The sequence below is a fragment of the Sander vitreus genome, chromosome 1 (assembly GCF_031162955.1).
Source record: "Sander vitreus isolate 19-12246 chromosome 1, sanVit1, whole genome shotgun sequence".
Lineage (NCBI taxonomy): Eukaryota > Metazoa > Chordata > Actinopteri > Perciformes > Percidae > Sander > Sander vitreus.
The window spans coordinates 13897981-13920641 of NC_135855.1; the positions used below are offsets into that span (position 1 = coordinate 13897981).

The window sequence follows — 22661 nt, forward strand, 5'->3', positions numbered from 1 at the left end:
AGTGGGTCTCCTCTGGGTGGTCTGGTTTCCCCCCACAGTCAAGACCTATAGGTAAGGTGAACGGGAAACTCTAAATTGCCCCTCGCAAGAATAAAACATTTAATGAGTTATTAAAGTGTTCTTCTACTTGTAAGTCTCAGCAGAGTTGCAGATGAATGCTGTAAATCAGTGCTGGTTTGTGTGTGGTAGAGAAGATGTAAAAGTGCCTTTCTTATAGTTTTGAGCAGGCTTAAGTCGTTCAGGCAAACAATGAGATTGGTTTCAAAAGAGATGGTTTTAAATGTCTTTTACATCAAAATTTGGATGCCGGAGACCGGTTTTAGAATACCTCTTTTGATTTGCCAAAAGCGATTTCCTTCAGATTATTGGTTGTAAAAAATAATACAAAAAAATTCTATCACATGTTTTGACCAATCCACAAGTAAAAGCCACGGTATACAATTTCATGCTACTTGTCAGATGACGTGTAGCACCTCCATTTGCCCTCTTACACTAGAGATCTCCTACGCTAATTCATTTGAGTGGCGAGGTACTATATGACCTCGTCATGATCATTTATTTTTGCAAGAGAGTTTAATAATTCCTCTTTTACATTTTATTTTACATCTGCCTTCTCATTATGAATGCAGCTGAAGTCTATAAGCCACGGGAATGCTGACTGCAGAAAAGGGAGTGAATATTCTGTCTCTGTATGGTTCCACAGATGAAGTAGTGCAGCTGAATTAACAGGCTTTGCTGTACCATCGAAGCACATGTCTCGTCTCCACTCCGCTGCTTCCCCACTGCCAGTACCTAATGTATACCCGATCCCATGCCTGAGTAGCACATTTGCCATTCAGCTCAGCTCTGACAGCCCTGTTAGCAATGACGAATTTGATGGACCATGGCTATCTCAATGTCATATCTTCAACCCGCTTCATCCATCTAATGTAAAAAGGACACTGTGATTATACAACCAAGGGAAGAGCCTTGTTTGTGGTTTGTAGGCTAATGGAATAATACTGTACATGTAGATGGGTTGTTGTTGATAAAGGTATCTTTAGATAAAGAAAAAAAGTAATCAAGCACAGTTGTCACTTAGTAAATTTCAAGCAAATGTCAAGCTTTTGTTGCTTGGGGTTTTGTTTAATCAGAATCAGAAATACTTTAATAATCCCAGGGGGAAATTATTATTGTTACAAACTCCAGATATACAAACAACAAAAATCTCTCTCTCTCTCTCTCTCTCTCTCTCTCTCTCTCTCTCTCTCGATAAAATTAATGGACCTTTTGGGCCGACCTTTTGGGCTCGTTTCTTTTGGTCTAGCATCATTACCTACTACAGAGGCAGGTTTCTATCTTCAGGTAGTGAATGTTTGTTATTGTTTCCACCTGCAGTAAAGACGGACATTCAGCACTCTGTAGGTCTCTCGCTACTCCATATGTAATATACACTTTATTTTATTCTATAGTGAGATGTCAATTAAGATTTCAGACACTTGTGAATTCTGATTATTTTGCTTAATTACTGACATGGGTAGTGTTCTCTATAAAATACAATGCATTGTGGGATTGTTAATGGATGTAGTGTGCATGCCATGTACACTACTTTTTTGTCCCATTGTTGGATTTCTTGAGTAAACAATATTGCCATGGGTAAATACTCTCTTCTGATTGGACGGTGTCCATAAAAAAGTGATATAGGACACCTACTAAGAAGTGTGTGTGTGTGTGTGTGTGAGATATTCCGGTTTGTGCCCTTATTCAGAAAAAGACAAAATCCGACTAAGCTGTTTACATGGCTAATGAAAGTGAATAGTCCACTAATATTCCCGTTTACATGCAGCCATGCCAAACAGTTTTCCACCGGTGGCGTTACTTGTTGGACCATGTGAACACAGCGTCTCTCTTTCATTTCTTCAACCCCCTTCTTGAAAAGGTCGGTGTTGCGATGTTTGTGCATATCCAAAAACCTGTTGATATCCACGGCTTTCATAATGTTTAAAAGTAGCTGCGTTTCTTTTCTTTTGAGCATGCATCTCTACCACCGCAGCTGGACTCACTTGAACCGTTGGCTGGTTGGTTTGTGTGTTATCTGAGCAAATACAGTATCAGATCGGGACTCTGTATCTGCAGATATTCAATATTTAAAAAATTTGATTGGGATCGGGGGCCAAGAAAGCTGATCGGGACATTCCTAGTTTTGGGGTACAATGACATGGCTTGAAAACTAGCTTGTCTTGTTAGTAGACATACTGTCAGATTATATTTACTGATTGTCAACCGTACACAATGTTTTTGACTTTGAATCTTCCTGCCACATGGACTCTCTGAGTTACAAGCAGATAGACATGTGAACGGTGTCAAAGAATTGGCATGACCTTGTTGTACAGTCTTTAAAACTAGAAGAAGATTCTTGAATTAATATATTCCTGTGTGATCCTATACACACTTATGCCGGAAGGATAAACCGAAAGGGTAGGAAATTGCCTTAGAGTTACAGAGAGAGGTAGAAGGGATTTATACAAGAGCAATTACAGGGAAGGGAGAAAACATATGATTGACAGGACACTGCTGCCCTGACTGGAGTTACAATTTGCTTGGAAAGGCCACTTATTGGTAACCCTGCAGAATATAGCAAAGACAAGGTCAGCTAGAAAGAACCATTAAGTCCTACCTCTCCCATATGCCAGACATGTTCAACATTGTTGCTGGATTTCTGATAAATTCTCCACCTCGGTGAGACAAACATGCTCAACATATTAAATCTCACACCAGACTGTCTCTGTTATATCGACTGTGACCGTTTAGATCTTGAATTTTCTTTCTTAAATTTGAATATGGAAGTCTGGTAACAAAAGATTGAATTAAAGCCTCAAGGGGGAAAAAACTTTGTTTTCTGTGACTGAAGGAGACATGTTATCAGACTAAATCTAATTTCTTTGCAAAGTGATGGTTAATTTTCACTGCAACAGGACTGCCGTTATCAAATCAACATGTTTGGCAAGAGTCGCACCAAGAAAAAACACAGTGTGTCTTTAAATCTTTGAGTCAAACTTTTAGTTTCTGTAATTATTCCTGCAAAGGCCGCTGGTGATCCAATCATTTCATTAGGGAGCTGACCTTAGATTCCTCTTGGGAGAATTGGATGAACCGCTTCCTCTCCCACAAAGAAATCATAAAAAAAAGATTACTGCTCTGCTTCCTGCCTCTCTCCCCTCTTCTTCTTCATAAGGAAACATTATCTTTCCGTCCCCACACCCTCATTACTGTTCCCCCTCCCAGCACAGCACAGACCCAGAAACAGAATCTCATGTCATCCAAAAATCTCTGTACGTTTTTAAGTTTCCATATTTGCACACACTTCCTTTTCGACACTGCGTAAAGAAGCAGTGATGCTAGGCGTTCCTTAATAATGCTGTAAATGTGGACTGCATTTGGACATTACTGGAAGTGAGACAACGGCCTTACTTGAGTGTGCCTGTTGTGATAAATCACCTGAAACATTATGGTGTCTTACTTTCCTCTTTTCTATTTTTGTCTCACGTGCAATCTGTCTTTTTCAGTCAGACGTCCTGACATTTTAAGAACAAGTCTCTCCGATTGAGGAATAATGAAAATATATGCAGAATTCTGAGAGAAGAGTAACCTCTGCCACCCTCCTCTCTCAGAAACTCTTTGTTCCCCTGTCTTTATTTCTTCATTCCATCATATCTGCAAGAGATTGAGCGATATATACCATCAAAGACTTTTTGAAGCTTCCCACTCTCTTCCAAAATCCTTTTGATTTCCGACAGCATGAGCTGCTTACTATTCCAAACTAGTCGGTGGCCTTTTCAGAGAACTAACAAGGTTCTGAAGATGCAAGTCTTGTCTTCATGTGAAAGGCAGCTGGGGCACAGCCCTCTGATTTTTTCCGATCTCACACCGAGGTGTCTGTGCAACCAACAAGTTCAGAGCTGTACCGTCGGATACACAGAGGCCAGTAGGACGTCTTCTCGTGTCAGTTTCTTTCTGTACCAGTGTCCATCTGCTGTCCTTTCAAAGACAAAATATGTTTCTGTGCACTCTAGGTATGGCTTTTTTTATTCATTTATTTAGATTTTTGGATTGCTGGAGTCTGGAAATCATAGTTTTTGTTTTGATTAATTTAATTTAGACTAAATTATGAATCGATTATGCAAGAAAATAATCTGCAGATTAATCAGTAATAAAATAATCGTCGGCAACCCTATTCCATTTAATGAACAGGACGATGAGCTTCAACTCTGGGCTAACAGAGAACTGAAATATCTGTGGTAAATTAAGTATCATGTTGACACTTGTTTGGTGGATGTAAGTGTACAATTTCAGCTTTCGTATGAGATCATTAATAATTTCTCTACTATAAGTCGTTAATTACTGTTGCTAAAGGTTGCCGTGTGTTGTATTTGATGCTTCTGTTATATGACTTATTGCTGGAATCCAATGGTGAGGTCTTTCCATTGGCTTCTTTTGCAGAATGAAAGCGGAGTTCACTACAGAGAGCACCACTGAGTCTTGACAGGCACCAAGGGTATTTACTCAGCTTCCAAAAACTTCCAAACTCTTTTTTTTTTCTTTTTTACTTTCATCTTGGCTTCCTCTTGCAAGCTTGCCTTTGACGCCTCCCACTCCAAGTCTTATCCTTTCATCCTGTTTCTTCAGTTAAGAGTTGGAGTGCAAAGCAGGAGTGGCTCTCAGAGACGCTTCATTTTTCACGTTTCTCTGTTTGTGCTGCGTTTGCGCACTGACTCCACTTGCCTCCCCAGAGCCTGTTTGTGCTTGTTGCCTAGCCCTTTAACTTTGACGTTAATGTAACCGTGATCTAATGACTGAATGCAAAAAGTAGTTTAGTTTTATGGAAAATAATCTCTGCATGGGAAAGAAGAGAGCAAACCGTGGGTGTACAGCTGCACCCAATCTGGGCACAAAAAGGGAGCGACAGCCCCTAAATATATGCAAAGTACCACTAAATAATGTCAGAATTTACTGTCTATATCCCTGAACACTTGTGACGACCACAACGCATCTCCCAGCATGTGATGCAGGCCCACTGAAACACTCTTTGTTTGCTAAATTCAGTGTGAAAATGTTTTGAGAGTTGGGAGAAGTTGGCATGGGGCCTGTGCTTTTGAGAGAATATGCCTAGCATTGGTGACTAGATTAGGCGCCCAGGTTTGTGGCTTTTTTAGGGGGGTGAATTAAAGATCTATTTGGCAATGCAGTATTTTCTGAGGCCTATACTACGATTCAAGATCAACATGCCCTGGATTTCTCTGTTACCCGGCTTCACCTAACCTAAGAACCGCGGTCCCGCATAAGCTGTATCACGACGCTGGTTATCAACTAGTTCAGTCAACCCAGGGTTTCCCAATCCAGCGGCGCGCGTTCACATAAAAGAGGCGGTGTTTGCACAGCACGACCAATCGCAAACATCTACCAGAGCCGCATATTTTACATAAGAAGAGCAAACTATAATTCTACATAAATATGAAGAACACAGACACGGTTTTACAGGCAAAACGCAATACAGTCGCTGCTTCCTAAAACAGGAAGGAAAACTAACTAACGAAAAAATAACTGACGCTGTTATGCGTAAATCACAACGCTTATTAATATCACTTCCCCATCAGTCAGGCACAAGATCTGACCATAATTACACTTGTCCTTTCCATAAACTGTCGTTGCTTTAGCCTTTTATTTCAGTTGCAACCCTGGCAGTGGGAAGCGATCGTGAGAGCAAATTAAAAAAAATATAAAAACATAATTCAAACTGATGTGTGCATTGGCAACACACGGCTCAAGAAGCCGATAAATAGCCTATACGTAATTCCCTCCACTGAAAATCTATATCTTCCAAAAAAAAAAATACCCATCAAAGAATGTTAACGGGGTTGTTGGTCTCTAAATGTTTTAACTGTTCTGAGCTCTCTCTCTCTCTCTCTCTCTCTCTCTCTCTCTCCACCTGAAGAACGGTGGTGCCGTTATCAATCGAGTATTGATTGGTCAGTAGGCGGTGCTTTTACACCGGTTGATCTCTATGATCTCCAACTTAACCTGCTCCCGACCAGGTTAGGTGTTTAGCATAAGTTACCACGGCGATTGAACCCGGTAACAAGTGATCCTCCGCCATGATACACAAAACCCTGGGTTGAACCTGAAGTTACCTCGTTAACGCAAAATCTTGCTTCGTATTAATACAGAAGCATTGTATTCTTTCATTGCAGTTCATAATTTGTGTTATGGTTGCACGATATTGACCAAATGTGATATTAATTATGAATATTGCGGTATTAATTATGAATATTGCGATATCTATTAATTTCGATATTTTTAAATGTATGTAAAATTACAAAAGTTATTGGAAAACGCATAAAAATAGATTCAAAACAAATACAACACAAGGTTTATTTCAACTAACTGCCATATTGGACTGGTAAAACATGAATAAATAAATAAGGACCATGTCTACAGAACAGGACATGTTTTACTGGTTGTACAGTATAAAATAAATAAAGAGAACAGGACACAACTTTTCTTTCGCTTCTCTGATTCGTTCCGTTTTGTTGTCTTTATTTCTTCACTTACACTGTCACTCTGTTGAAATATACACACACGTGGTACGCTCCATAGGGTTTGTCACGTAGTGGACCCGTGCGTTGACGTGCACTAACATAATATGTGCAAGTGGCACAGTAACTGGCCAATGAAATGATGATCATTATAGAGTTTCAAGGGGGCTCTAAATCGAACACAACTGACGGGACGCAGCAATCCACAAAATATTTCATACTTACTGCGACACTTTCGATATAATATTGCGCAACGTGATACTGCGATAACAATATTGAATTGATATATCTTGCACCCCTAATATGTACCCCAGATTGTCTCAATTTAATCGCTTTTCACGGGTCATTATGAATATCCAATGAGCAAGAGTTTCAATTATTTTTAAAAAGTGTATGTTTTATTTAACATTTGGTATAAAACATGCAACATTCTTTTGTCTCCTTTTTAATGACATATTTAAACTTGTAGATGTAGCTTTTTTTTGTTTCTCTTTGTACGCACACATAACAGAGTGGACCACACACTGGAAGAAAGCACCTGGAAAAAGAGCAGGCTTCATTTATTCAGCAACTACCTTTTGTACTGAACTGTAATAGAACTGCAGAAATAAATTCATTAAGAGAAAATTATTTTAGAAAATGAATTAGTTTGATAACTAATTAATCATTTTAATATCATTAATATTTAAAACAAAAATCCCAAGTAGCCTATTATCCCCGGTTTTAGCTTCTGAAATGTGAGGATTCGCTACTTTTCTTTGTCATATATGACAATTCATCAATTAATGGGGGTAACAAATTTGCAGATTAATCGATAAAATAGACCGTTAGTTGCAGCCCTAAACTCTAATTGAATGTATGTTGCGTTAAATCTGAAAATGTGTGCATCACAATGCCTCTGGTGTGTGTGAACAGGCAGAGTTGATGAAAAGTGTGATAAGAAGTGATCACATGTGATCAGTTCGCTCCAGGTCTGCGAGCAAAAATCACAATTACTTGAGCTCTTCACTTTGCAAACAGAATTCTTGGATATTGCTTTGGGCATCAGATGGTCAACGATGGCTGGCACCGGGGTGGCATCAGTGGTGCGATCATTCAGTGTTTGGCCAGCCAATGACTCCCCAGAGAAAATGGATGTGTTATGAATGCCCAACAGATGGGTCTCCATCTCTCTTTTTACCCCAACTACAAGTCTTGATAGATGGCTGCTTGTGTCAGGATGGCAGCAAATGAGGAGTGACTAAAATAATGAATGACCTAATATCACTTGAGTCAAGCTGCAGTAAAAGGAATATCCTCAGTCTAATGTTCAAAATGCATTCACAGGAGAGAGCCATAAAGTTGATGTTCATGATTCATATGCAAAGTGTCAACTCTTTGCGTGAGAAAGGTCGATTAAATGGGACAATATGTAAAGGCTATGAAAATGGTGTCAGCACAGTGCTAAGCTTTGAGAGCCACATGCTAAGCCACCTTGAAGAGGAGCTGGAGTGCTTCTTGGCTTGCATTGCCCTTGATAACACAGCCTTAAGAGATTATTTCTAAAACTCATACTTGCCTGGTTCAACTTCAACTTTAGAAATTAAACTTCGGTCTATGTCTGACAACGTAATTGCAGTTTATTTAATTATATTGGCCAACAAGTTTTGGTTTCCTGTTGTAGTGTTTGTTAGCAATAGTTTATACCATGGCCACAGAAGGTGCTCATTTCTGATTAAAAGATGTAAGGACTTATGTACCCTTTTATCAGAACACCTCAAACAGTCCAACTCTTTTTCTCAATTTTTTTTCGCAACACACTTACACTAAGGAATGTTTTGAAAACCAGACGAAACCATATTTTACGCATATTGTTACAATCAAATAAAAATACAGTAAATTGACCAAAATAATCACATTTAAATTTAATCATTTAAACTTAAAAAAACAAACAAAAAACTACTATCTGCAGGGTTTCCTCCAGGACATTGGTGAGCAGAATTGCTAATCCATTACCTGCTCAGCTAAATCAGACAGATCCTGATGCATTGCATATTTCATTTAAAAAAAAAAGAAGTAGTTACAGGATGTCAACACTCATCTCACTCATTAAATACATGGCCTTTTCTGTGTAATGTAGCACCACAACTTGTCTTTCCTGAAGCTTAAAGGTCCAATATGTAATATATTTACTGTAATAAATCCAAAAATGACCCCAATGCGTCAGATATTAAGGAAACCTGCTAAGTTGAAATACTATCTTTTCTTACAATGCTAATGACAATATTTTCTCCTTTTGAAATTTCCGTGACGGAATTTCTGTTTGTGTTTTTGCAGTGTGTTTAGCGATTGTTGCCGTAATTCTAAGTCATTAAAGTGTGTTCAGTCGGGTGGAGCGGACAGCAAGGCAGTGTTATTTTTAGCGGTTCTCACCGTAATTCTAAGCCGAAAGTGTGTCTGTCCGTCGGGTGGAGAGGACGGCGAGGTTGTTGTGTTTTTAGCAGTTCCTACCGTAATTCTAAGCCAAACAGCGTGCCTGTCAGTTGGCTACAGAGCTCCACGTGAGCACGGGCTTTTATGACTGTCAATATAGCCAGCATTTAACGTTAGCTACTCCGCTCTGCTGTGGAGTAATGTCTGCCTATGTGAGACAAGCGTCTAGCAACATTGTTGTGGATGCTGTGGTATCAGTCTGGCAACCAACGTGAACTTCGAGTCTGGGGAGGAGGGGGCGGGGGAGACGACTCAAGTATTTTTAATTTGTACTGCAGTAACTATTTTAAACACTAGCTGCCATTATTACATATGTCATTATTACATATATATATTATTACATATACGTTACCTTTTAATAAGCTTAATTTTACACTCAGCTGCCATTTTATTAGGTACACCTAGCCTAAAATTAAAGTCTACGGGTAAAGGTTCACTAAATTAAAGGTTTTAAGGCTCAGTTTTTGATGAAACTTTATTAGGTGTTGGCTCACCTGAATGATCATTTTGGAGGCAGCAGTTGTATTGCATTATACGTGTTTCTAGTCTACCCACATTTATATAAATGGGATGAACAAAACAATGGAAACACCTGTCAATATAATGCAATACAATTTAGCAGCACCACAAACCACATCCTCAAATTATAAAAATTGAATCATCACTCTTAAACAGTATTAACTAAAATTGAAATGCATAACCCTCATGAAGGTAGGATTCTTTGCCGGACTGTCTTATAAGACTTGTTAAGTACCTAAAATGTAATCATTTCTTCTGACGTAACCGAGAACACAATAAAACACTGTGGGGTAAACTATTAGGTTTTACATTCTTTTATTTGATCTGGAAACAAACGTGTGCTTACAACCACAAATAGGCAACACACGTTTTCTTTTTCTTCATGTCGTTGCTTTAAACATATGTGCATATTATCAGATAAATTGATTATCTTCGTTGCACGCAGAGGCTACTAAAGAGAGTCCTAATTGAGAACCCTAATGGCACATCCACACTTGCAGACTCAGCTCCTGTGTCTTCTATGTGTTAAGTGAAAAGCCGATACCACTACCTGTGTGATGATCCTTTTGGTTTAAGTCAAGTTTATTTCATCCATAAAAATGGAAATTACAGTGCTCATACCCCCCTTAATGCCCATAAAAAATAGCGCATAAATACAATACAATAAATACAATACATAAATACAGTACAGAAATTTATAAAAGTGTACGTTAAAAGTGCTTGTTGTGCTGTCTGATAGTCTGAGGTATAAAAGAGAGCATACCGCTTAGTTCGTGTCACAGGAGGCCTTAACCTACCACTACGTTCCATAACCCTGCAGTCAAATTACCATGAAGAGGGTGACCCGAGTCATTTTTGCATTTTTTGTCAGACGGTTGTCATACTTGATCCACTGTATTTAACTCTCCCACCATTTTTCCAGCCATTTTAGTCACTCTATCAATCCTGGCCTTCTCGGTTATCCCAGCATTCCACCCCAAACCACCACACAGTAACTCCAAACAGTACATATCACTGACATAAAAAACATTCTCACCACATCCGTATTCACCTTAAATGACTTAAAGAACTTCCTCATACAGTATACACGTGGACTTAATTTTTTCACCAATAAGTCAACATGATCAGACCATGTTAGCCTATCATTAAAAACAATGCCCACATATTTGTACGTGTTCACTCTATTACCGAACCTTTGATTTCCACTGCCTCAGTTGTCATCTTATTTCTCCTGTAATCAATTATGAATTATTTAGTTTTCTTAATGTTGAGTTCTAGGAAATTAGTGTCGCAATAATCAACAAAAGCTTTTATCTCATTTTGATAGTGACTATAGTCATCATTTTCAATTAACCCAATGAGCGCTGTGTCATCAGCAAATTTAACAACTTGACAGTTTGCCTGCTGTGGACAGTAGTCTGCAGTGTAAATGGTAAAAAAGGGTGATAAAACAGTTCCCTGAGGTGAACCTGTGTTTGTCATGATCTTGTCTGACTTTACTTTTGAGTTTAGCTTAACAAATTGAGACCTGTTCTCTAAGAAATATAGAATGAAAGAGATAAATACACCTGGAACCTTCATCATCAAAAGCTTATTTACAATAATGTGTGGTTGTATCGTGTTGAACGCTGAGCTAAAATCATAGTACAGAATTCTCACACACCGTCCCCCTGCATCCAGGTGAGCATAGACACTGTCCAGTTTACAGACAATAGCATCCTCTGCCCCTCCCTTTCTGATAAGCAAATTGGCAGGGGTCAAGATAATGCCCCACATGAGCCTTCAGACTATTTAACACGATTTTCTCACATACCTTCATAGCTATGGAGGTTAGAGCCACTGGTCTTAGATCCTTCATACACTCAGCGGTTTTCTTTTTAGGTACTGGTATAATGCAAGATTGTTTCCATAAATCAGATAACACTTTATGAGAGAAACAATAATTAAAAATACTTGAAAAAATGCTTGCTAACTGAAAAGCACAGCCTTTTAATACTTTTGGAGACAGTCCATCTGGACCTGCTGCTTTGGTAGCTTTCAGCCTCATAAACATACCATATAACTCCTGCTTGTTTGCAGGGTATAGTCATCATCCTCTGTGCTCCCAATCATTTCCATAAGTCTTTCACCAGAGAAGTCTATTTTGTCAAATATGTTATAGAAATGATTTAGGTTATTAGCATATTCCCTTAACTACCATCTGTTCACCTTCCCTTTCCCTGCATATCCACTCATTAACCGCATTCCTTCCCAGACTTTCTTCATATCATTCTCTTTAAAATAATTTTCTATTTCGCATTTATACCGATATTTCTCTTTTATTTATTGCCCTTTTAAGTTCTTTATGGATCTTTTTCAGTGTATTCTTGTCTCCCCTAGCAAACGATAGCCTTTTAATTTCAGCATTCATTATATTCCCCAGTTATCACGACTAACGCATCAGGCGACGCAGACTTGTATCTCCTCGGCCGCCTCCTTAGACACATTTCTATGTGACACATAAACTGCCATCACAACCACATGTGAAAATGCACGAGGGATATAATATGGGTGAACACTGACAGTCAGTATCTCAGAGTTTGGGGTACAAGTATGTGTCTTAATGGACATATTATTTGGGTGACAATATTCCTCATTCACATACACCATAAGTTCGCCGGCTCCTTTCTTCCCCGAATCCACTGTTCTATCCCCTCGAAAAGCTTTAGTTCATCAGCTTGATTTCTGTTGAGCCAATTTCTGTAAAGACCATCAAGCTTATTGATCTATATTCGTGGAGAAACAGGGCATTGGCTCTTAGTTCATCCATTTTATTCCCAATCGACTGCACATTTCCCATAATCATAGACGGAATGTAGGGCCGACATCTCCGTGATTTAAGTCTCTTTAAAACTCCGCCAGATTTACTTCTCTTGCATCTTGTTATCTCTTTCGGAAACTCTTGGAAATCCGCCACGGTAGCCGGTGACCCACTCTGCCATTGTTCCAGGCCAGCTCCAATCCCTTTCAATTCAGCCGAGGAGTAACAAACTCTCACGGCATAACACCCTCGATTGTCCAAAGACTGCAAGAGGTATGTGCAAAACGGCAACAACCAGCACTTTTTAACATCCATCGCAGATAAAAAGTCTAAAAATATAAAAGAAAATCTAAATCTTAACACAGAATGCCTGTTATTTTGAATGGCCACAAAACCGGTATGTATAGATTAGTGTGTTATTTTTGACTATCTGATTTTGGCTTCTGTATAAGTCGATGCCTGTGCAGCCTCTCAACTGAGATGCTTCTTTAAGCAAGAAAACCCTATATCCAGATGTTCAGAGAGAGGAGATATCTAGAATTAAATGTTGCCTAGAAAATGCATCGATGGCAGGAATGGTGCAGGATAAGCTCCAGGAATAATGAGCTGCGCTAGACTGACGTTAACTCTCATTTTCTACTTCTCACCATCTGCCTGCAGCACACCTGTCTCAAAAAAGCATCAGTATGCCCATACAGTACTCAGGGAATATTGATTAAGACGGCTGACATTTCTACTTCCTTTTCACTCTGTCTGGGTACAGCCTTTGCCGTCTTTCAGAGAATGGCAGGTTACACAAATGCACACATCCTCCCTTTGTGCCATCAGAGCCTAATTATGTCAGAAATATTGAATGTAATTTGTTTCTTAGACCTTTTAACAATATAGATCATGATATGCAGGATGTAGCTACTGGGTTTAAACAAATTGCCTTAAATAATTTGCTTCTCTAGCCAGGTTTGGGGTACAGTAAATCTGATAACAGACAAAAGGCTGGAAAGCTGATCTCTCTGCATCTTATGTAGCAGACCAGCTGTAGTGTGTTAATGGTGAATAGACAGAGTTTTGGTTCAACTAGCCACTGGCACTCTATAATATTTTACTGTCACGTTCTTCAGGTCTGGCTTTAACCTGTAGTTGAGAAAGAATAACAGCAAAAATGTGTATCTAAATTAAGTTTCACGCTTTGACTCCTGTAACTTATTCTTAATTGGATTGCATTATTTTGTAAGATATTAATGTTATCTTGTCATGATTGGCCTTCTGTCTGTCTATGCAATGACAGATTTCTACATTATCTAATTTAAGTGCTTTGTCAATAAGCACATTTCATAAAAAGATCAATATTTTGCGCTTGATGTGGCGATTTAGCACATTCTTTCATTTAATAGCCAGTTTCAACAGGGGCTAGAAATACATTGGTGAGATTAATTGCGTTGTAAAGTATCCATGTCACTCTCAGCGCATTTGCACTGATAGATTGGTTGTACATTAATGACCCTGCTGTCAGAAAGCCTATAAATTCATCATGGCTGCAATTACAATTATGTATTTGTTTCCTCATCTAAATGTATAATATCAGAGTATGTGGAGCATTGATTTAAGGTTATAATTGCCTACAATCAAAAAGAATTGCAACAGTTGATAATTGATAGATAATATAATAGATAATTATTTCCCTCAAACGTTTGTATTGAAAGCTGCTTAGTGTGCAGGAGCAATCACTCATAAATTTACCTCTGGAAACATTTAGCCCGTTAAAAGGATTTTATCTGAAGATTGTGGCGCCTGCATCGACCAAGATGTTCAGATTGCTGAGGAAGTCATTCTTCTGCATGATTATCTAATCTTTTTTAAATTGTGTCAGCCATGTGAATATTTACCATGTGGCAGCAGCCTGTCCATTGTTTCCAACTTTCCCTCAATGCAATGTCACTCTCCACTATGATGTGACCCAGAATAGCAATAAGCACGCATTTGAAATTGATGGAAATGAATGTGGTTGAGTAAAATGTTTTGTTGGTGGAAACTTTGGTTGGGTTGGACGTAAAGAGCAACACAGGCCTATAGGGAAGTGGTTCCCAACCTGGGAGTCGGGTGGACCCACAGAGGGAGTCACAAGATGAATCTTGGGGTCATAAATTGGAGTAAAAAATAAAACAATTCTACTACATGTAAATACAGTATAGTTTACCTCTTAAAATGACTCAAACGAAACAATCGGAAGGGAAAACGACTTGAATATTCAACTGCTCCCAACTCATGGACAAGCAACTTGTCACGGTTTGTCAGGAATGGCTTGGACCCAAATGCAGTTTAGATGATTTATTAAACAAAAATGAAGTACATACCAAAAGTGTCCAGAAAGCAACAGGCAAAAACTAATTCCAGAACAAACAGAACAGGATCTCAAAAACTGGAACTCAGAGACGAAAGGTAGACTCCAGACACAAACGCACTCACAGAACACACAGCAACAGAATACACGGTAAACAGAAATGTAATGCTCCCACACAAGACAAAGACAACACAGAGACTAAATACACAGGTTAACAAGGACTAACAAGAAACAGGTGAAACTAATCAGGGCAGAACAATCAAACAGGCGGGAAAACAAAAGACAGGAAGTAGTAGGACAAGGGAGACAAGACAGACTTCAAATAAAACAGGAAACCGAACATATAAAAATCATGACAGTATTCTAAGGGCTGCTATCCTATCTTTTAGTCTTGTTTAATGACAAGTGATAAGACTTATGTAATCTCATCAAGTTAAATCAAAGTTTAAAGGCTACTTAATACATAAGCACAGATGTACATCTTTCACAAAGAGAAAAGACACACGCATAAATTGAAATGGCATGAACCAAACCAGTGAACGGGGATATTTAGAAGTATGTTTGTGTGTGTATATGTTCATATTCAGGCCTTTTTTTTTTTCATACATACTTTAAGCCACAATGATGGAATTCCACTTTCTCCTCTGTCATGTATAGATGCTGAGGAAACTGAAAGCAGAAAATACCTGAGAAGGAGCTGTGGAAAGACTCGGTGGTGAATGTCGACAGGATGTCCAGCCAGTTGGCCGTTTCTTTGTGAATGGATTAGAGGTCAGTATCAATATCATTACAGTCCTCCCGTCAGGGCAACATACATTGACGATCAAGGTCCTCACGTCCCAATTGGTATGCACAGAATATATATTTATGCTAGGGCTGCACGATATGAGGAAAATATGCAATAACGTTGTTGAATATCACAATAGCGATGTTAAAGTGCCCATATTATGAAAAAAATCCCTTTTTCTGGGATTTGGGGTGTTATTTTGTGTCTCTGGTGCTTCCACACGCATACAAACTTGGAAAAAAAAAAACATCCATGCTGTTTTGAGTGAGACACAGGTTTCTGAATGTATCCTGCCTTCAGTCTCCGGGTGAGCTGGTCAAAATCGGCAGGGCCGTGTACGTCATTGGCCAAAACATTTGGTGTGTGCTAACCACTTTAGCTAATACCACATCAGCTAGCTGTTTCTCCAACTTCGGTCAGTACAAGGCAGGATTAGCCGGGAGACTTCTTGCAGAACAGGGATAAGTAAGTAGTTCTACAGTGTTGTAGCAGTGTTTTGCCATTGAGAACGAGGTGGCTAACCGCTTGCAGCGCTAGCTTCTAGCTAGTAGTCCTTACCTAGCTACTGCACATGTGAGACTCCCAACAAAGATGGGATAGAAGTGTGATGCCTCACTCTGTAGCTAAAACAGAGAGCTCAACACACAGGGTGAAAAGAGGAGCCGCAGCAATGTGCAGTACAACAGAAATATGGTGTTTTTTGAAAATTAAACCATGTAAACCTGTTCTGGTACAACCTCAAAATACAATTATGAACCTGGAAATGAGTTTTCTACTGATATTTTCTTTAAACTAACTAAACAAATCTCTGAGTGACTTTTGCGATATGTTGCAGCCTTTCACGATGTGTTTATTGCGGAAGTTCAGATCCAGTGACGACAAAAAAACGATATTCTGTGCAGCCCTAATTTATACAGTTATATATTTAGATGACATTTAGCATTAATATTTTGCTCATGCACAACCTCTAGTTACGACCTTACTGAAACATTGGATATTTTTGTTGTATGAAGAAAAACTTACTTAGTGCAAATTAAATAACATATATGCAGTGCAACCTCTAATGCATTCCAATTTGACTTTATTACATGGTCAAATTAAATCTTACATTTCCTGCATTGTATGATGAAATGATTAAGCATAGCGGTTACAAGTACCCCTGAGCCCTGCATTCCTCCCTATGTCATCACTGAATCATCTTTGACAGAAGAAGGAAAGATATAGCGCTTTGAACTAACTATGGGTTCATAAGCTTGTATAACACGAGTAATTGTGTGTGTGCATGAAGAGGCACACACCATACAGCACTTTTATAACCTCTGGATAATGGTACACCACTTTATACCACGGCTGATATTTGAGACCACTATGTCATATGGTCAGTGTGTTATAATCGTCATTAACAACCACAGTGAACATACTTTATTGAACTTGTTATTTTCTTGGTAGCAATGTCAATACATATTGCACAAGTTATTGTACAATTTGTTTGACAATCAAGTTAGAAGAAGCAATTGTATTGTTTCAGTTATGGAATGCTAACATTTGATACAAAAGAGTTAAGGATGGCATTTGGCTAGTTGCACAACTTGGCTGATTTGTAAGTTGTTTGGTAAACACTAAGCTCACAAGGACAAATTAAGAGGGGCTGGTCAATGCAGAAAAGCAAAAATATACATATATAATTGTGTAAATTGCTTGTAGTTAAAAGGCACTTGAGTAATTGTCTGATACTTTTGTGTTATAGTACTCAAAGGGGTTAGGCTGCAGGCTTCATGTCTACTTCATTAACTGACAAAAACATGAGATGCAGTGTCAGTAGAAAGCAGTGATATCTGACAACAAGATCATGTTGCCCAAGCAAAATCAATAGGGACTTTTAAGAAATTGGGGACTATCAAAACTGCTGGAGTTGGCACAGTTCATATTCTTGTTGCAGCACGTGTATACCTTGTGCACAAAATTCTACTTTTAGCATGATTTGTTACTTAGCTTATGCATCCTTTTTATAGATCGACATTTGTTTCTATGATGTTGTAGGACAAGGCAGCTGGCATGACCTGCCTCTAAAATGATGCAGAAGGTCTTGTTTATACATTTCCTCTCTTGTCTCCTCTCCATTTGATCATTGGAGTTTGCTTAATCCCTCAGTAGGCATCAGTTATAAGCTTTTTGGTAATGACCTGCTTAATCCTCCTACTAGAGATAAAACGCACAAGCGCATTCATTTTAAAGCAGTTTACTCACTTCTTTGCTGCATCCAAAGAAAACTTTATCATTGAGCAGTGATGCAAGTTTATTTGTTGGTCTGTTGTTTTGGTTAAGGTTAGCTGAGCATCTGCCCCTCTTTTAAGCGATGCATGAAGAAAGGTCGCCGTACCTTACTTGCAGGCCTGGAGTAACAAGACCAAGGTTTTGGTCTTTAGTGCATGTTTTACAGATTCATGATGGCCCAATGGATCATACTCGAAACCAACTGTGTAACTGTGTCACTCGGAATCTATTTTCATAAATGGTTAATCATTTAAAGTTATTTTTCAAGAAAACATTCTCTGGTTCCAGTTTCACTTGTGAGTATTTACTGGTTATTTTGTCTTATGTTATAGTAAACTGAATGTGTTTGGGTTAGGGGCTGTTGGGCAGTATAACAAGTCATTTGTAGACGGGATGTTGGGCTTTACGAAATGATGATGTTTCTCCATTTTCATGTCATTATGAGAGTGAGAGAGAGTGAGAGAGAGAGAGAGCGAGAGAGATATCTTGAATGTAAAGGTTAACTACTCCATAACTGACCTCAGAGCTTTTATATTTGTGACTCAACGTTGTTGTTTAACATCCTTTTAAGTTCTAATGATTTTTTAATTCCTTAGATCAGTCAGTTGTAGAAATTTAGTAAATCAGGCCTGGGAGGGAGTGTTAACATATTTTGGTGACAGACAGATCTGTTTATGTTGTTCACCAAAACACTCTAAAATTGTTTGAAATGTATAATGGTACAAGAATGTGAGATTTAACTCTACTCGCATACTAAATGGCTGTGGGATAAATATGCAATTTTATTTTTCCCCTGTCAGTTGTTGCCTTGAATTCACCTTAATCTGTCAAGCATGAAATACTTTTATCCCCCAACAGGATTGTCTTTAACTTGCTGTCCAGTTGCATCTGTCTTTTTTTATATATTTTATGTCAGCGTAGTTTTCCTTCCAGATAAAAACAGTGTTATTACCAGAGGGATTATATCTACACAACACTTTCTGAGTTGAGCTGATAACAAGTGGATTACACAAAGGTCTGTGCATATCTTATAAGCAAGCCCTGATACCTAAACGGTAAAATAAAAATGATGCGTGCTACTGTTCCAAAGCTTTTTCTGATATTCCACCACTATGGTTAATGTCTTTAAACAACTTGAAGGTCAGCTAAATAGTGTGTCCTTGGTTAGGGAAAGATTGCCTTTTATGGTCAAATAAAGAAATAAATAAAGTGGACATTGGTAGGGAACAGAGGCCTGTTTCAGAAAGCGGGTTTAGTGAAAACTCCATTACTGACCTCAGATCAGTGCTGGCTTTTATATTTGTGACTTGTTGTTGTTTAGGAACCTTTTATGATACAACAAGTTCTAATGATTTTTTAATTCCTGGGATCAGTCAGTTGTAGAAATTTAGTAAATCAGGCCTGGGAGGGAGTGTTAACATATTTTGGTGACAGACAGATCTGTTTATGTTGTTCACCAAAACTCTGAATTGTTTGAAATGTATAATGGTACAAGAATGTGAGATTTAACTCTACTCGCATACTAAATGGCTGTGGGATAAATATGCTATTTTATTTTTGTTGCCTTGAACATTGTGATATGACTTCGTGTAAACATACACGCCACTTTCCTAAAGCCAAGTGGCGTGTTATCTGTCAGCATTTTGAGCTATCCGTGTGTATGTCTACGCTCTATACAGCGGACGGCAGTCTGCAACGTCACAGCGTAAACATACACGCCACGGAAAAGAAGAAACGATTGGGATTAGGAAAACAAGAATGGGGTTGGGTTTAGGAAATGTCACGCGCAGGTTGGGTTTAGGAAAAGCAGAATGGGGTTGGGTTTAGGGGACACAAAGTCACACGCAGGACGCGATCCCCACTTTCCTGGGTGAGAGTCCTGTGTTTTACCCATCCTCCACCCCGAACAACATCCCTATGTGCACTCACTCACTCACTCACTCACTCACTCACTCACTCACTCACTCACTCACTCACTCACTATCCATCCCATCTCTACAGGGGATAACATGCCTTACAGCTTGATAATTTACAGGCAGTCTCAAACCCCTACCTTACTTCACCCGTTGAGGAGAGCAGTGAAAATGTCAGGAGTTTAGTTAGGGCTACAACACCTGAATCTCACACATGCACCTGGCTTCTGCTCCAATAGCTCCCCAAGGGTGGCTCACGAGCACTCCGCTTTTATTGCTGTGATGACTGCTCATGATTTTTACACCAGAGGACAGCAGGAGAAGAAAAACAACTCCATTCACCCATCCCTATGCTCACTGCTGCAGCAGTTTCATCATGTTGTAAATGTTGTACATTCTGCACTAGGGATCAGGACAGAGATTAGCAGCTGGTTTTACTCAAACTGCATTTAACAAAGTCAGTGTCTTTTTGCTGAAATTTGATTTCATGAAAACACCTAGCCTAACCCTTTCTCATCATTAAAAAAACATTGTAGTATTAGTTGCCTGCTAGAAATTATCCAGCCTTGTTGTTATTAGGGATTTTGGGGGATAAAGACATCCAAATATTTTCATATGTTGATTTTGTCAGTCAGAATTAATACTCATAGTTTTAAGCCAGGGGATTTCTTGCTACATTTGATGAAGCAACCATGAGGGCACCCAGAGATCCCTCATATGTTAAAGTCCATCACAGCTCAAAGGCAAATGCTCCCCATCAAAGTCTCAAGCCTTTGCTGATCTGCAGAAGCAGCAGAAAAGCTAGATATGCAAGCACCCTGGGAATTCAAGACTGTGAAGTTGCTCATCCTGTTCTCAGTGAAGCAGATGTTTGCTCAAGCATCTACAGTGTAGAACTGTCCGCATCAGGACTTGCCAGCCTGAGATCATTAAGCTCAGTTGGGATTTCCCAGCAGATTGTAAATGTTAGCATACTGTACCGAATTTAAGACTATTGTCATTTTTGATTAATCTGATTCTTATTTTCTCAACTGATGAATTGTTCAGTCATCATTGACCCCAGAGCTACTGTAATGTTGCAACAATTACAGGCCTTATGGTTTGTGAAACAGTAGGTGGTATATTGCTGTTTGGGTGCACAAGGGGAACTGGATTTGATTCATAAAAAAAAAAAAAGAAATATGCCAAAGCTTTCCTTCATACCTTTCTCTGCCTTACATGGTTTGATTATTCAGGTATCCACAAAGAATGATGCCATCATATAAAAATCGAAAGCCTCAGCAAGTCACTCCCTGCTATTTCAGGCTTTCGATTTCTTGAGGCGGGACATTGGGTGCACGTAAACTGAAAAGCTGCTTTTGTTTTCCAGCGTCTTTTTCCTTAATCTGTCAAGCATGAAATACTTTTATCCCCCAACAGGATTGTCTTTAACTTGCTGTCCAGTTGCATCTGTCTTTTTTTATGTATTTTATGTCAGCGTAGTTTTCCTTCCAGAGGGATTATATTTACACAACACTTTCTGAGTTGAGCTGATAACAAGTGGATTACACAAAGGTCTGTGCATATCTTATAAACAAGCCCCGATACCTAAACAGTAAAATAAAAATGATGCGTGCTACTGTTCCAAAGCTTTTTCTGATATTCCACCACTATGGTTAATGTCTGAAAACAACTTGAAGGTTAGCTAAAGATTGTGGCCTTGGTTAGGGAAAGATTGTCTTTTATGGTAAAAAAAAATAAAGTGGACATTGGTAGGGAACAGAGGCCCGTTTCAGAAAGCAGGTTTAGTGGAAACTCTGAGTTTGTTAACCCTAAGATGAGGGGGAACTCTGGGTTTTCTGTTTCAGAAAGAGAGGTAACTTAACCTCAGAGCCAGTTACTATGGTAACTGAATCTGTGAACCTAACCTGGTCGGGAGCAGGTTTTCTTCCAGTAACCTCGCGTTTCTCTCAGTCTCCTCCCTCTGACACAGCACTCTTCCATTTCCTCATTCATTCATTCAGTGTGTATCAGGCACATTTTAGTGCAGTTTTGTCATCTGCATGAATAAAAAATTTTTTTTTAAAAAGGTTCATGTCCTTTTTTCCGATGATCCCGTTGATGAAGAAGCTGTATTTCTTTGCAGGGAGTTAATCATACGTCAGGAGATGATATTGAGGCCTCGACTAGATGTATTTTTCAGATAACTACCTTTTTGAGTGGTATCGGTTTTTTCTTCAGTCCATCAGATATGTAGCCTACATAACATTATCTGTCCTGAATAGCGATACCCATCGAGGACATGCTCTTACATCCCAGCAGATTCTTTGTGTCCTATATGTTTTTTTTTGCAAACTGCAGTTTTCAACATTGATGTTGGGGAGTATATTAGTAAAGCCACATGCATAGCCATCAGAAAAGTGTGTATCGCTCTGAAACGTTTTTTAAACGTTGTAGTGTTCCCTGGACACAAACCAGTGAGAGCCATTAAAAAGGAGTTCCACAGCATTGCAGGTGAATGATGTAAAACCCTTTTGAAATAAATGATTATAAATTATAATTCTGTTAATGACATGGTGCTGCAACCTCAGAATGGAATTAGTAGGCCTAGGACTTTTTTGCCCGCAGGATTGCACCTAAATTAGATTATAAAATATATTATAAAACTGGTGGAATACTATTGAATAATAGCAGTAATTCACCAGTAATATTATACTTGTGCTATAATAGGAAATGTATACACTATATTGGAACTTACGCATTGACTCGAGCAGCAATTTTCTCCCAAACCAATTCTCGCTCTTTTGCAGCAACAGCTGTGTTGCTTTTTATCAAAATATATGTTCAAACTCGCTGTAGGTGCCCATGAGTAGTTCCAGTTCCAAAGGGTAAAGTACGCCAACCCATTTGTTTGTGGTTGTTGCCATGGTGAATCGTAGTATCATGGCTTCATTTATGCTGCCTTTTTGTAGTGGTGGTGCACGCGCTTAACTCTGAGTGAACCTAC

The 22661-nt window shown here is 38.9% G+C and overlaps 1 protein-coding gene across 2 annotated transcripts in view; it reads left to right on the top strand.

Annotated features, from left to right (window-relative positions):
• glceb (glucuronic acid epimerase b) overlaps window positions 1-22661 on the top strand; it is a 61655-nt gene that overhangs the window by 9296 nt on the left and 29698 nt on the right. The window contains exons 2-3 of one of the 2 annotated variants that reach the window (XM_078273189.1): window positions 4480-4534; window positions 15359-15472. The gene's annotated coding sequence lies outside the window, so the exon portion shown is untranslated. The remainder of the gene's footprint in view (window positions 1-4479; window positions 4535-15358; window positions 15473-22661) is intronic. The other variant, XM_078273105.1, reaches the window with a different exon arrangement.